We start from the raw sequence: 13,768 nt of genomic DNA, 5'->3' as shown, positions 1-13,768 counted from the left end.
AAAAATTTTTTCTATGATATGTAATTATTCTATAGCACATCTGGGTTTCGTGGCAGTCCATAAAGGTTATCTTACACCGCCATTTCGTGTCCAGCCAGGAAAATGTAATGAGACATGCGATATATTTTTGAAACAATGAAACAGCGCGGTATAGTTCACTGCGAGCCAATGTCGAAAGGTTGTTTTTGTGGTATATCTAATTTTACCATGGATACCTCACAAGAGACACGTGAAGCTATTCTACAGCTTCATAATGAGGGCTACAGCGACTCTGAAATTAGGAAACGTCTTGGTATTCACCGGTCAACCGTAGCACGATGGATTCGCCGACAGGCAGAGTTGGGCAACACAGACAACAGCATCGGCGGGGGCGCCCACGTTGCACAAACCCGGAAGATGATAGTAATGATGTTGCATATATAGTATACTGGACCACTTGATGTTATGTAAACAACCACATCAGATGTTATATTTTGCAATATGTCATCCTTTCCCTAGCCATAGCAGCTGTCATTGCTGCTGCCCCCTTCACGCCCGCTAGCAACATTCGGGATACTCTTGTCTGCAGTGCACCCCTCAAACTGTCCGAAACAAACATCACTCTGAGGGCTACGTGGTCGTATACCAGCAAACAAACCTATGTTAAGTGAGGCAAACATGGAGGCAGGGTGGAGTATGCGTTGAGTATGCGACAAGCCACATCAGTTTTGGAGAACGTCATCTTTTGTGATGAAAAACCTTCTGCAGCGATGGTCCTCCTGCAAACAAACATGTTTGGCGGCATCCTAACACCAGGTTAGCTCTTTCTCTGTCTGTCTTTCTCTCTCTCCCTCACAAACACACACACAAACACACACACCACAGGTTATGCTATATAACATATTTTCCATTTTATAATGACAATTCTGTGAGGCCAACATGAACACCGTTCCGGAAGTCTTTGAAAACCAGGGTGCCACGGCCACCACAGTCGTTTGCTGCTTGAAACGTCTGTTGTGCTGCAGTATTACATTTTAGTTATGCACAGTCATTATTTTTTAAGTGAATAACAGTGATCATGATCACTTCATACGGCATATGTAACTACTGTAGCAATAATCTCCATTTACGATGTGATTTCATAATGAATAACTATTATATATTGTTAGTTGATATCTATTTTAATTCATTTAGTTATTATCTTAATCTATATTGCAGCATCAGTTGCACTAATACGAGTAAGACACAATGTCTTATGTAATTTTATACATTTTATATAACCAGATACGAGACACATGTGGTTGGTAGCAGGAGGAGTGGGCGCGTGAGTGCAGGACTATTTGGTTGGATCCATGGTGCTGGTGTCGGTGAATTGGTGGATGTCGGCCTGGCCAGTTGACCGGGCCTAGATACGTTGAGATACTGGAGGAGGTCTTGCTACCTTCAGTGGGGCATGCCGTTTCCAGAGCCGCAGCCATTTTACCTCGTCCAAGATAATAGCCCATTTCACACATCCAGGGTTGCAAAGGCGTGGTATGCTCGCCATCCACGATAACAGTGTTGCCACAAACCTGCAAAATCGCCTGATCTCAACCCGATAGAGCACGTATGGGCGGCCATGCAGAAAGGATGCCTGACCGACAACATCGATGTCGTGCTACAGTCGTAAATGATGCTTTACAAGCATGGGACATCTGCGAAGCCCTTCTGGTAGGAACTTAACGCACGTTGGCATCCATGCCTCGAAGGCTCAATGAAGTGTTGGCAACGGGAGAAGGTTATACCAAGTATTGAAATAATAAAACTTACAGTCAAAGATTACTTTCTTAACCTCCAACAACATGTCTATGGTCATGTTAAATAGAAATCTGATTTTCAACTGTTAAAGGGAAGTTAACTAATGCAGATCCATGAAAAGAGTCATTACTTTTCATGTTGGTTTACTAAATACTAAGATGTGGTGCCAGGTTTGTGACTTACTGTTATCAGTCACACAGGTGATACTACATATTACGTGAGGTTGCTGATTAATCTAAACCAGCAGACAGATAAATCACCGCCGGTATGAAGTAAAGTGTCGTAGTTACCATATAGTATATTATTTTACACCACGAATTTGACACTATGCAAGAGATAATGATTACTGCAATATGCATTACTGTGCAGAATATTACATTCACATGCTCAATTTACGTATCCCATCTACTGTACTACATACTGAAGGATATAACTTGCCATTAGATAGGTGAGGACACCAACAGGCAGGGACATCAGGCTACCACCATCTCAACAGGAAAATGTTGACTGTTCCATATTCCACGTCTGGTGCGTCATTTTGTTTCGTACAAAAAAGGCGCGATAGTTTTTTTGCTGTGTGTCCTCAACGTATCCATAGACAAGTACCGCTCCCTGGCCAGCAGACCTTGCCTACCTCAACTCGATCCAGTAGACGAGCGGCCACACCCTGGCCAGCCGACCCTTGCCTACCTCACCGCGATCCAGTAGACAAGCTGCCGCTCTTTGGCCAGCCATACCTTGCCTACCTCAGCGCGTTCCAGTAGACGAGCTGCCACTCACTGGCCAGCCGACTCTAGCCTACCGCAATATAATCCAGCAGACGAGCTGCCACTCCCTAGGCCAGCCGACCTTAGCCTACCTCACCGCGATCCAGTAGACAAACTGCCGCTCCCTGGCCAGCCGACCTAGCCTACCTCACCGACGATCCAGTAGACAAGCTGCCAGCTCCCTGGCCAGCCGATCCCTAGCCTACCTCACCGCGATCCAGTAGACAAGCTGCCGCTCCCTGGCCAGCCGACCTTAGCCTACCTCACCGCGATCCAGTAGACAAACTGCCGCTCCCTGGCCAGCCGACCTAGCCTACTCACCGCGATCCAGTAGACAAGCTGACCGCTCCCTGGCCAGCCGACCTTAGCCCTACCCCCCTCCACCGCTGATCCAGTAGACAGTAGCAGCTCGCCTGGCCAGCCGACCTTAGCCTACCTCACCGAATCCAGTAGACAGCTGCCGCTCCACTGGCCAGCCGACCCTAGCTACTCACCGCATATACCAGCAAGCTGCCGCTCCCTGCCAGCCGACCTTAGCCTACCTCACCGAATCCAGTAGACAAGCTGCCGCTCCCTGGCCAGCCGACCCTTGCCTACCTCACCGGCGATCCAGTAGACAAGCTGCCGCTCCCTGGCCAGCCGACCCAGTACTCTCAACGCGATCTCAGTAGACGAGCTGCCCTCCCTGGCCAGCCGACCCTCCCTACCTTCAACGCGATCCAGTAGACAACTGCCGCTCCCTGGCCAGCGACCTTAGCTACTTCAACCGAATCCAGAGACGAGCTGCCACTCCCTGGCAGCCGACCCTAGCCCTACCTCAACGCGAATCCAGTAGACAAGCTGCCGCTCCCTGGCCAGCCGACCTTGCCTACCTCACCGATCCAGTAGACGAGCTGCCACTCCCTGGCCAGCCGACCCTAGCCTACCTCACCGCGATCCAGTAGACGAAGCTGCCAATCCATGGCAGCCGACCTTGCCTACCTCACGCGATACCAGTAGACGAGCTGCCACTCCTGGCCAGCCGAACCTTGCCTACCACCGGATCCAGTATCGAAGCTGCCACTCCATGGCCAGCCGACAAGCTGCCGCTCCCTGGCCAGCCGACCCTAGCCTACCTCACCGCGATTCAGTAGACAAGCTGCTGCTCCCTGGCCAGCCGACCCTTGCCTACCTCAACGCGATCTAGTAGACAAGCTGCCGCTCCCTGGCCAGCTGACCCTAGTCTATATCAACGCGATCCAGCGGACGAGCTGCCACTCCCTGGGCAGCCGACCCTACCCTACCTTAACGCAATCCGGTAGACAAGCTGCCGCTCCCTGGCCAGCAGACATTTGCCTACCTCAACTCGATCCAGTAGACGAGCTGCCACACCCTGGCCAGCCGACCCTAGCCTACCTCAACGCGATCCAGTAGACGAGCTGCCAATACAAGGTCAGCCGACCCTTGCCTACCTCAGCGCGATCCAGTAGACGAGCTACCACTCCCTGGCCAGCCGACCCTAGCCTACCTCACCGCGAGCCAGTAGACGAAGTGCCACTCCATGGCCAGCAGACCCTTGTCTACCTCACCGCGATCCAGTCGACAAGCTGCCGCTCCTGGCCAGCCGACCTTTATATCATTTGTGTTGTATAAACAGTATATGATTAACATTTGGGTATTCGCATGAATTTTTTATTACCATAAATACGACGTTCTAAATTTTTGAACAGCAACAAATCATTAACTTCCTGCCTGGTACAGTTCCTCCTCCAGCAGTGAACCTTGCCATGAGAGTTGGAGACACACACATCACCTCCGTGAACACTGCTTCAGAGCAAAATCTGAGTTTCGCTCGGGATGTGTGCTGCTCCCTCAGGCGTTCATTCCTCGCTGGAGTTCTGTGGTGTGTTCCTTTGTCGTGCAATATTCGCCTGTCGCTCAACGGGGAGACGTCTTATGCCCATCACGTTCGCTGGAGGGAGGTCACCTTTGCAGCTCCTGTTCTCTCTGCCAAATAATAAAACACAACCATGTTCACAGGGAATGGATACAATCGGTTGCCTAAATTGAATATTTCAATTTTAATTATCAAGTTTAGATAGTTGTAAGCCTAATTTAACAACTTTTACATAATCTACATAATATCTTTAGTATGAAATTGTGGTTACAGTAACGATGATAATATTTCCAGATATATTGCCTACTTCATTGTTATCAAGGTTTAGCCATAATCAAATATAGTCACCCGAAGTATTTGGCTGCTAATAAACTCTGATGCAGGGACCTCATTCTCTATGCAGCCTTCATTATTGCTGCCATTTCCCCCACTCCTTTTCACAGACACTCATAACTTCCATTAAGTTGTTAAGGTTACTGCTCTCCACCATCCGTATGGACAAAACATTATCAAGGAGAGTGATCATGCGACCTCTGAGCACCAGCCTCTCGTCACTCCGGTTCTCCTTAGCCTACCTCATCGCGCGATCCAGTAGACAAGCTGCCGCTCCCTGGCCAGCCGACCCTAACATACCTCAGTGCGATCCAGTAGACAAGCTGCCGCTCCCTGGCCAGCCGACCCTAGCATACCTCAGTGATCCAGTAGACAAGCTGCCGCTCCCTGGCCAGCCGACCCTAGCGTGCACACAACAAAAAACTATCGCGCAGAGGGGGTCTGAAGACGTCTGTAATGATCACACCTACCTGTTGTCCCATGCCGGTAGGGTTGGTATACGTGCCTGGAAGCCACAGGTTTCCAGAGTCCTATGCTAGACCCATGTAAGTTACGTGCCACAAGAGCGGCATTATATCATTAACAATAAAATTACATCATACAAGGCAGTACGAACCCCTACTTTTGAATTGGTGTGTGCAATATAGCTGTGAGACACACACAGCTATATGCGGCAACCCCCGTATGTGGTAGCTGCAGCATATCTCAATGTGGTGCGAGGTAAACACAATAGCTTCATATTGTATAGGTGTAATTTGGGAAGAATATGTTTTACTATTGATATTGTATTATTCTATAGCACATCTGGGTTCGTGGCAGTCCATAAAGGTTATCATACACAGCCATTTCGTGTCCATGCAGGAAATGTAATGAGACATGCGATATATTTTTGAAACAATTGAAACAGCGCGGGTATAGTTCACTGCGAGCCAATGTCGAAAGGTTGTTTTTGTGGTATATCTAATTTTACCATGGAGATCTCACAAGAGACACGTGAAGCTATTCTACAGCTTCATTTTGAGGGCTACAGCAACTCTGAAATTAGGAAACGTCTTGGTATTCACCGGTCAACAAATTAAATTAAAGACAAATTAAAGCTTTAGTTTAAATCCCCTTTGGCGCCACCAAAGGCAATTACAGGGGCATAGAGGCACCAAAAGGGAAAGAAACATTTGCAAAGCTTACTTTAATGCCACTTTGGGGATGTCAAAGGTCAAGAGAATTGCGGTGAGGCATCCAAAAATTTAGAGGAAAATTGAAGGATTAATCTAAATCCCCTTTGGCGTCTTCAAAGGCCTTTACAGGAGAGTAGTGGCATCTGAAGGGAAAGACCCTAATTAAAAGTTTACTTAAAATACCCTTTGGGGTGCCAAAGTCCAATACAGTTGCATGGTGGCATCCAAAATAAAAAGACAAATTAAAGGTTTAGTTTAAATCCCCTTTGGAGCCGCCAAAGGCAATTACAGGGGCATAGAGGCATCAAAAGGGAAAGAAACATTTGGAAAGCTTACTTTAATGCCACTTTGGGGATGCCAAAGGGCAAGAGAATTGCATGGACGGCATCGAAAAATTTAGAGGAAAATTGAAGGATTAATCTAACTCCCCTTTGGCGTCTTCAAAGGCCTTTACAGGGGAATAGTGGTATCTGAAGGGAAAGAGACAAATTAAAAGTTTACTTAAAAGACCGTTTAGGGGTGCCAAAGTCCAATACCTTTGCATGGTGGCATCCAAAAATAAAAAGACAAATTAAAGATTTAGTTTAAATCCCCTTTGGCGCCGCCAAAGGCAATTACAGGGGCATAGAGGCATCAAAAGGGAAAGAAACATTTGGAAAGCTTACTTTAATGCCACTTTGGGGATGCCAAAGGGCAAGAGAATTGCGTGGAGCATCAAAAATCTTAGAGGAAAATTGAAGGATTAATCTAAATCCCCTTTGGCGTCTTCAAAGGCCTTTACAGGGGAATAGTGGCATCTAAAGGGAAAGAGACAAATTAAAAGTTTACTTAACAGACCGTTTAGGGGTGCCAAAGTCTAATACCTTTGCATGGTGGCATCCAAAAACAAAAAGACAAATTAAAGATTTATTTTAAATCCCCTTTGGCGCCGCCAAAGGCAATTACAGGGGCATAGAGGCATCAAAAGGGAAAGAAACATTTCGAAAGCTTACTTTAATACCACTTTGGTGATGCCAAAGGGCAAGAGAATTGCGTGGAGACATCAAAAAATTTATAGAAAATTGAAGGATTAATCTAAATCCCCTTTGGCGTCTTCAAAGGCCTTTACAGGGGAATAGTGGCATCTAAAGGGAAAGACCCTAATTAAAAGTTTACTTAAAATACCCTTTGGGGGTGCCAAAGTCCAATACAGTTGCATGGTGGCATCCAAAAATAAAAAGACAAATTAAAAGTTTATTTTAAATCCCCTTTGGGGCCGCCAAAGGCAATTACAGGGGCATAGAGGCATCAAAAGGGAAAGAAACATTTGGAAATCTTACTTTAATGCCACTTGGGGATGAAAAAGGGGAAGAGAATTGCATGGACGCATCGAAAAATTTAGAGGAAAATTGAATGATTGATGTAACTCCTCTTTGGCGTCTTCAAAGGCCTTTACAGGGGAATAGTGGCATCTGAAGGGAAAGAGACAAATTAAAAGTTTACTTAACAGACCGTTTAGGGGTGCCAAAGTCCAATACCTTTGCATGGTGGCATCCAAAAATAAAAATACAAAATAAAGATTAAGTTTAAATCCCCTTTGGTGCCGCCAAAGGCAATTACAGGGGCATAGAGGCATCAAAAGGGAAAGAAACATTTCGAAAGCTTACTTTAATACCACTTAGGGGATGCCAAAGGGCAAGAGAATTGCGTGGAGACATCCAAAAATTTAGAGGAAAATTGTAGGATTAATCTAAATCCCCTTTGGCGTCTTCAAAGGCCTTTACAGGGGAATAGTGGCATCTAAAGGGAAAGACCCTAATTAAAAGTTTACTTAAAATACCCTTTGGGGTGCCAAAGTCTAATACAGTTGCATAGTGGCATCCAAAAATAAAAAGACAAATTAAATGTTTATTTTAAATCCCCTTTGGCGCCGCCAAAGGCAATTACAGAGGCATAGAGGCATCAAAAGGGAAATAAACATTTGGAAAGCTTACTTTAATGCTACTTTGGGGATGCCAAAGGGGAAGAGAATTGCATGGACGAATCGAAAAATTTAGAGGAAAATTAAAGGATTAATCTAACTCCCCTTTGGCGTCTTCAAAGGCCTTTACAGGGGAATAGTGGCATCTGAAGGGAAAGAGACAAATTAAAAGTTTACTTAAAAGACCGTTTAGGGGTGCCAAAGTCCAATACCTTTGCATGGTGGCATCCAAAAATAAAAAGACAAATTAAAGCTTTAGTTTAAATCCCCTTTGGCGCCACCAAAGGCAATTACATTGGCATAGAGGCACCAAAACGGAAAAAACATTTGCAAAGCTTACCTTAATGCCACTTTGAGGATGCCAAAGAGCAAGGGAATTGCGTGGAGGCATCCAAAATCTTAGAGGAAAATTGAAGGATTAATCTAAATCCCCTTTGGCGTTTTCAAAGGCCTTTACAGGGGAGTAGTGGCATCTGAAGGGAAGGAGATGAATTAAAATTTTATATAAAAGACCGTTTAGGGGTGCCAAAGTCCAATACAGCTGCACGGTAGCATCCAAAAGTAAAAAGACAAATGAAAGGTTAGGTTTAAATCCACTTTGGAGCCGACCAAAGGCAATTACAGGGGCATAGAGGCATCAAAAGGGAAAGAAACATTTGCAAAGCTTACTTTAATGCCACTTTGGGGATGCCAGGGGTCAAGAGAATTGCCATGAGGCATGAAAAAATTTAGAGAAAAATTGAAGGATTAATCTAAGTCCCCTTTGGCGTCTTCAAAGGCCTTTACTGGGGAATAGTGGCATCTGAAGGGAAAGAGACAAATTAAAAGTTTACTTAACAGACCGTTTAGGGATGCCAAAATCTAATACCTTACCATGGTGGCATCCAAAAACAAAAAGACAAATTAAAGATTTAGTTTAAATCCCCTTTGGCGCCGCCAAAGGCAATTACAGAGGCATAGAGGTATCAAAAGGGAAAGAAACATTTCGAAAGCTTACTTTAATACCACTTTAGGGATGCCAAAAGGCAAGAGAATTGCGTGGAGACATCAAAAAATTTAGACGAAAATTGAAGCATTAATCTAAATCCCCTTTGGCGTCTTCAAAGGCCTTTACACCTGAATAGTGGCATCTAAAGGGAAAGACCCTAATTAAAAGTTTACTTAAAATACCCTTTGGGGGTGCCAAAGTCCAATACAGTTGCATGGTGGCATCCAAAATTAGAAAGACAAATCAAATATTTATTTTAAATCCCCTTTGGTTCCGCCAAAGGCAATTACAGGGGCATAGAGGCATGAAAAGGTAGAGAAACATTTGGAAAGCTTACTTTAATGCCACTTTGGAGATGCCAAAGGGCAAGAGAATTGCATGGACGCATCGAAAAATTTAGAGGAAAATTGAAGGATTAATCTAACTCCCCTTTGGCGTCTTGAAAGGCCTTTACAGGGGAATAGTGGCATCTGAAGAGAAAGAGACAAATTAAAAGTTTACTTAAAAGACCGTTTAGGGGTGCCAAAGTCCAATACCTTTCCATGGTGGCATCCAAAAATAAAAAGACAAATTAAAGCTTTAGTTTAAATCCCCTTTGGCGCCACCAAAGGAAATTACAGGGGCATAGAGGCACCAATAGGGAAAGAAGCATCTGCAAAGCTTACCTTAATGCCACTTTGGGGATGCCAAAGTGCAAGGGAATTGCGTGGAGGCATCCAAAATCTTAGAGGAAAATTGAAGGATTAATCTAAATCCCCTTTGGCGTCTTCAAAGGCCTTTACAGGGGAGTAGTGGCATCTGAAGGGAAAGAGATAAATTAAGATTTTTTATAAAAGACCGTTTAGGGGTGCCAAAGTCCAATACAGCTGCACGGTGGCATCCAAAATTAAAAAGACAAATTAAAGGTTTATTTTCAATCCCCTTTGGCGCCGCCAAAGGCAATTACAGGGGCATAGAGGCATCATAAGGGAAAGAAACATTTGGAAAGCTTACTTTAATGCCACTTTGGGGATGCCAAAGGTCAAGAGACTTGCGGTGAGGCATCCAAAAATTTAGAGAAAAATTGAAGGATTAATCTAAATCCCCTTTGGCGTCTTCAAAGGCCTTTACAGGGTAATAGTGGCATCTGAAGGGAAAGAGACAAATGAAAAGTTTACTTAACAGACCGTTTTGGGGTGCCAAAGTCTAATACCTTTGCATGGTGGCATCCAAAAACAAAAAGACAAATTAAAGATTTAGTTTAAATCCCCTTTGGCGCCGCCAAAGGCAATTACAGGGGCATAGAGGCATCAAAAGGGAAAGAAACATTTCGAAAGCTTACTTTAATACCACTTTGGTGATGCCAAAGGGCAAGAGAATTGCGTGGAGACATCAAAAAATTTAGAGGAAAATTGAAGGATTAATCTAAATCCCCTTTGGCGTCTTCAAAGGCCTTTACAGGGGAATAGTGGCATCTAAAGGGAAAGACCCTAATTAAAAGTTTACTTAAAATACCCTTTGGGGGTGCCAAAGTCCAATACAGTTGCATGGTGGCATCCAAAAATAAAAAGACAAATTAAAGGTTTATTTTAAATCCCCTTTGGCGCCGCCAAAGGCAATTACAGGGGCATAGAGGCATCAAAAGGGAAAGAAACATTTGGAAAGCTTACTTTAATGCCACTTTGGGGATGCCAAAGGGCAAGAGAATTGCATGGACACTTCGAAAAATTTAGAGGAAAATTGAAGGATTGATCTAACTCCCCTTTGGCGTCTTCAAAGGCCTTTACAGGGTAATAGTGGCATCTGAAGGGAAAGAGACAAATTAAAAGTTTACTTAAAAGACCGTTTAGGGGTGCCAAAGTCCAATACCTTTGCATGGTGGCATCCAAAAATAAAAAGACAAATTAAAGCTTTAATTTAAATCCCCTTTGGCGCCACCAAAGGCAATTACAGGGGCATAGAGGCACCAATAGGGAAAGAAACATCTGCAAAGCTTACCTTAATGCCACTTTGGGATGCCAAAATGCAAGGGAATGGTGTGGAGGCATCCAAATTCTTAGAGGAAAATTGAAGGATTAATCTAAATCCCCTTTGGCGTCTTCAAAGGCCTTTACAGGGGAGTAGTGGCATCTGAAGGGAAAGAGATAAATTAAAATTTTATATAAAAGACCGTTTAGGGGTGCCAAAGTCCAATACAGCTGCACGGTGGCATCCAAAATTAAAAAGACAAATTAAAGGTTTATTTTCAATCCCCTTTGGCGCCGCCAAAGGCAATTACAGGGGCATAGAGGCATCATAAGGGAAAGAAACATTTGGAAAGCTTACTTTAATGCCACTTTGGGGATGCCAAAGGTCAAGAGAATTGCGGTGAGGCATCCAAAAATTTAGAGAAAAATTGAAGGATTAATCTAAATCCCCTTTGGCGTCTTCAAAGGCCTTTACAGGGGAATAGTGGCATCTGAAGGGAAAGAGACAAATTAAAAGTTTACTTAACAGACCGTTTTGGGGTGCCAAAGTCTAATACCTTTGCATGGTGGCATCCAAAAACAAAAAGACAAATTAAAGATTTAGTTTAAATCCCCTTTGGCGCCGCCAAAGGCAATTACAGGGGCATAGAGGCATCAAAAGGGAAAGAAACATTTCGAAAGCTTACTTTAATACCACTTTGGTGATGCCAAAGGGCAAGAGAATTGCGTGGAGACATCCAAAAATTTAGAGGAAAATTGAAGGATTAATCTAAATCCCCTTTGGCGTCTTCAAAGGCCTTTACAGGGGAATAGTGGCATCTAAAGGGAAAGACCCTAATTAAAAGTTTACTTAAAATACCCTTTGGGGGTGCCAAAGTCCAATACAGTTGCATGGTGGCATCCAAAAATAAAAAGACAAATTAAAGGTTTATTTTAAATCCCCTTTGGCGCAGCCAAAGGCAATTACAGGGGCATAGAGGCATCAAAAGGGAAAGAAACATTTGGAAAGCTTACTTTAATGCCACTTTGGGGATGCCAAAGGGCAAGAGAATTGCGTGGAGGCATCAAAAATTTAGAGGAAAATTGAAGGATTAATCTAAATCCCCTTTGGCGTCTTCAAAGGCCTTTACAGGGGAATAGTGGCATCTAAAGGGAAAGACCTAATTAAAAGTTTACTTAAAATACCCTTTGGGGTGCCAAAGTCCAATACAGTTGCATGGTGGCATCCAAAAATAAAAAGACAAATTAAAGGTTTATTTTAAATCCCCTTTGGCGCCGCCAAAGGCAATTACAGGGGCATAGAGGCATCAAAAGGGAAAGAAACATTTGGAAAGCTTACTTTAATGCCACTTTGGGGATGCCAAAAGGCAAGAGAATTGCGGTGAGGCATCCAAAAATTTAGAGGAAAATTGAAGGATTAATCTAAATCCCCTTTGGCGTCTTCAAAGGCCTTTACAGGGGAATAGTGGCATCTGAAGGGAAAGAGACAAATTAAAAGTTTACTTAAAAGACCGTTTAGGGGTGCCAAAGTCCAATACCTTTGCATGGTGGCATCCAAAAATAAAAAGACAAATTAAAGCTTTAGTTTAAATCCCCTTTGGTGCCACCAAAGGCAATTACAGGGGCATAGAGGCATCAATAGGGAAAGAAACATTTGCAAAGCTTACCTTAATGCCACTTATGGGATGCCAAAGTGCAAGAGAATTGCGTGGAGGCATCCAAAACCTTAGAGGAAAATTGAAGGATTAATCTAAATCCCCTTTGGCGTCTTCAAAGGCCTTTACAGGGGAGTAGTGGCATCTGAAGGGAAAGAGACTAAATTAAAATTTTACTTAAAAGACCGTTTAGGGGTGCCAAAGTCCAATACAGCTGCATGGTGGCATCCAAAATTAAAAAGACAAATTAAAGGTTTATTTTCAATCCCCTTTGGCGCCGCCAAAGGCAATTACAGGGGCATAGAGGCATCATAAGGGAAAGAAACATTTGGAAAGCTTACTTTAATGCCACTTTGGGGATGCCAAAGGTCAAGAGAATTGCGGTGAGGCATCCGAAAATTGAAGGATTAATCTAAATCCCCTTTGGCGTCTTCAAAGGCCTTTACAGGGGAATAGTGGCATCTGAAGGGAAAGACACAAATTAAAAGTTTACTTAACAGACCGTTTTGGGGTGCCAAAGTCAATACCTTTGCATGGTGGCATCCAAAAAAAAAAAGAGAAATTAAAGATTTAGTTTAAATCCCCTTTGGCGCCGCCAAAGGCAATTACAGGGGCATAGAGGCATCAAAAGGGAAAGAAACATTTCGAAAGCTTACTTTAGTACCACTTTGGTGATGCCAAAGGGCAAGAGAATTGCGTGGAGCATCCAAAAATTTAGAGGAAAATTGAAGGATTAATCTAAATCCCCTTTGGCGTCTTCAAAGGCCTTTACAGGGGAATAGTGGCATCTAAAGGGAAAAAAGACCCTAATTAAATTTACTTAAAAATACCCTTTGGGGGTGCCAAAGTCCAATACATTTGCATGGTGGCCCCAAAAATTTAAAAAGACAATTAAAGGTTTTTTTTAAACCCCTTTGGGCGCCGCAAAGGCAATTACAGGGCATAAAGGCACAAAAGGGAAAGAAACATTTGGAAGCTACTTTAATCCCACTTTGGGATGCAAAGGCAAGAGAATTGCATACACTTCGAAAAATTTAGAGGAAAATTGAAGGTTTGATCTAATCCCTTTGGCGTCTTCAAGACCTTTAAGGGAATAGGGGCATTGAAGGGAAAGAACAAATAAAGTTTATTAAAAACCATTTAGGGGGGCCAAATCCAATACCTTTGCATGGTGGCATCAAAAAAAAAAAGACAAATTAAGTTTTGTTTAAATCCCTTGGCCCCACCAAAGGCAATTACAGGGCATAGCCAATAGGGAAAGAAAATTGCAAAGCTTCCTTTAAAGCCACTTT

At 43.7% G+C, this 13,768-nt stretch overlaps 1 long non-coding RNA gene across 1 annotated transcript in view; it reads right to left on the bottom strand.

Annotated features, from left to right (window-relative positions):
- Positions 1-4,205: 4,205 nt before the first annotated feature.
- Positions 4,206-13,768, bottom strand: part of LOC139767401 (uncharacterized) — a 188,369-nt gene continuing 178,806 nt past the window's right edge. The window contains exon 3 of the long non-coding RNA XR_011717120.1: positions 4,206-4,529. This is a non-coding gene — a long non-coding RNA (uncharacterized lncRNA). The remainder of the gene's footprint in view (positions 4,530-13,768) is intronic.

The sequence above is a fragment of the Panulirus ornatus genome, chromosome 61 (genome assembly GCF_036320965.1).
Source record: "Panulirus ornatus isolate Po-2019 chromosome 61, ASM3632096v1, whole genome shotgun sequence".
NCBI lineage: Eukaryota > Metazoa > Arthropoda > Malacostraca > Decapoda > Palinuridae > Panulirus > Panulirus ornatus.
Note: the sequence above shows the minus strand (reverse complement) of the source record. Positions and strands in the feature narration are given on the sequence as shown.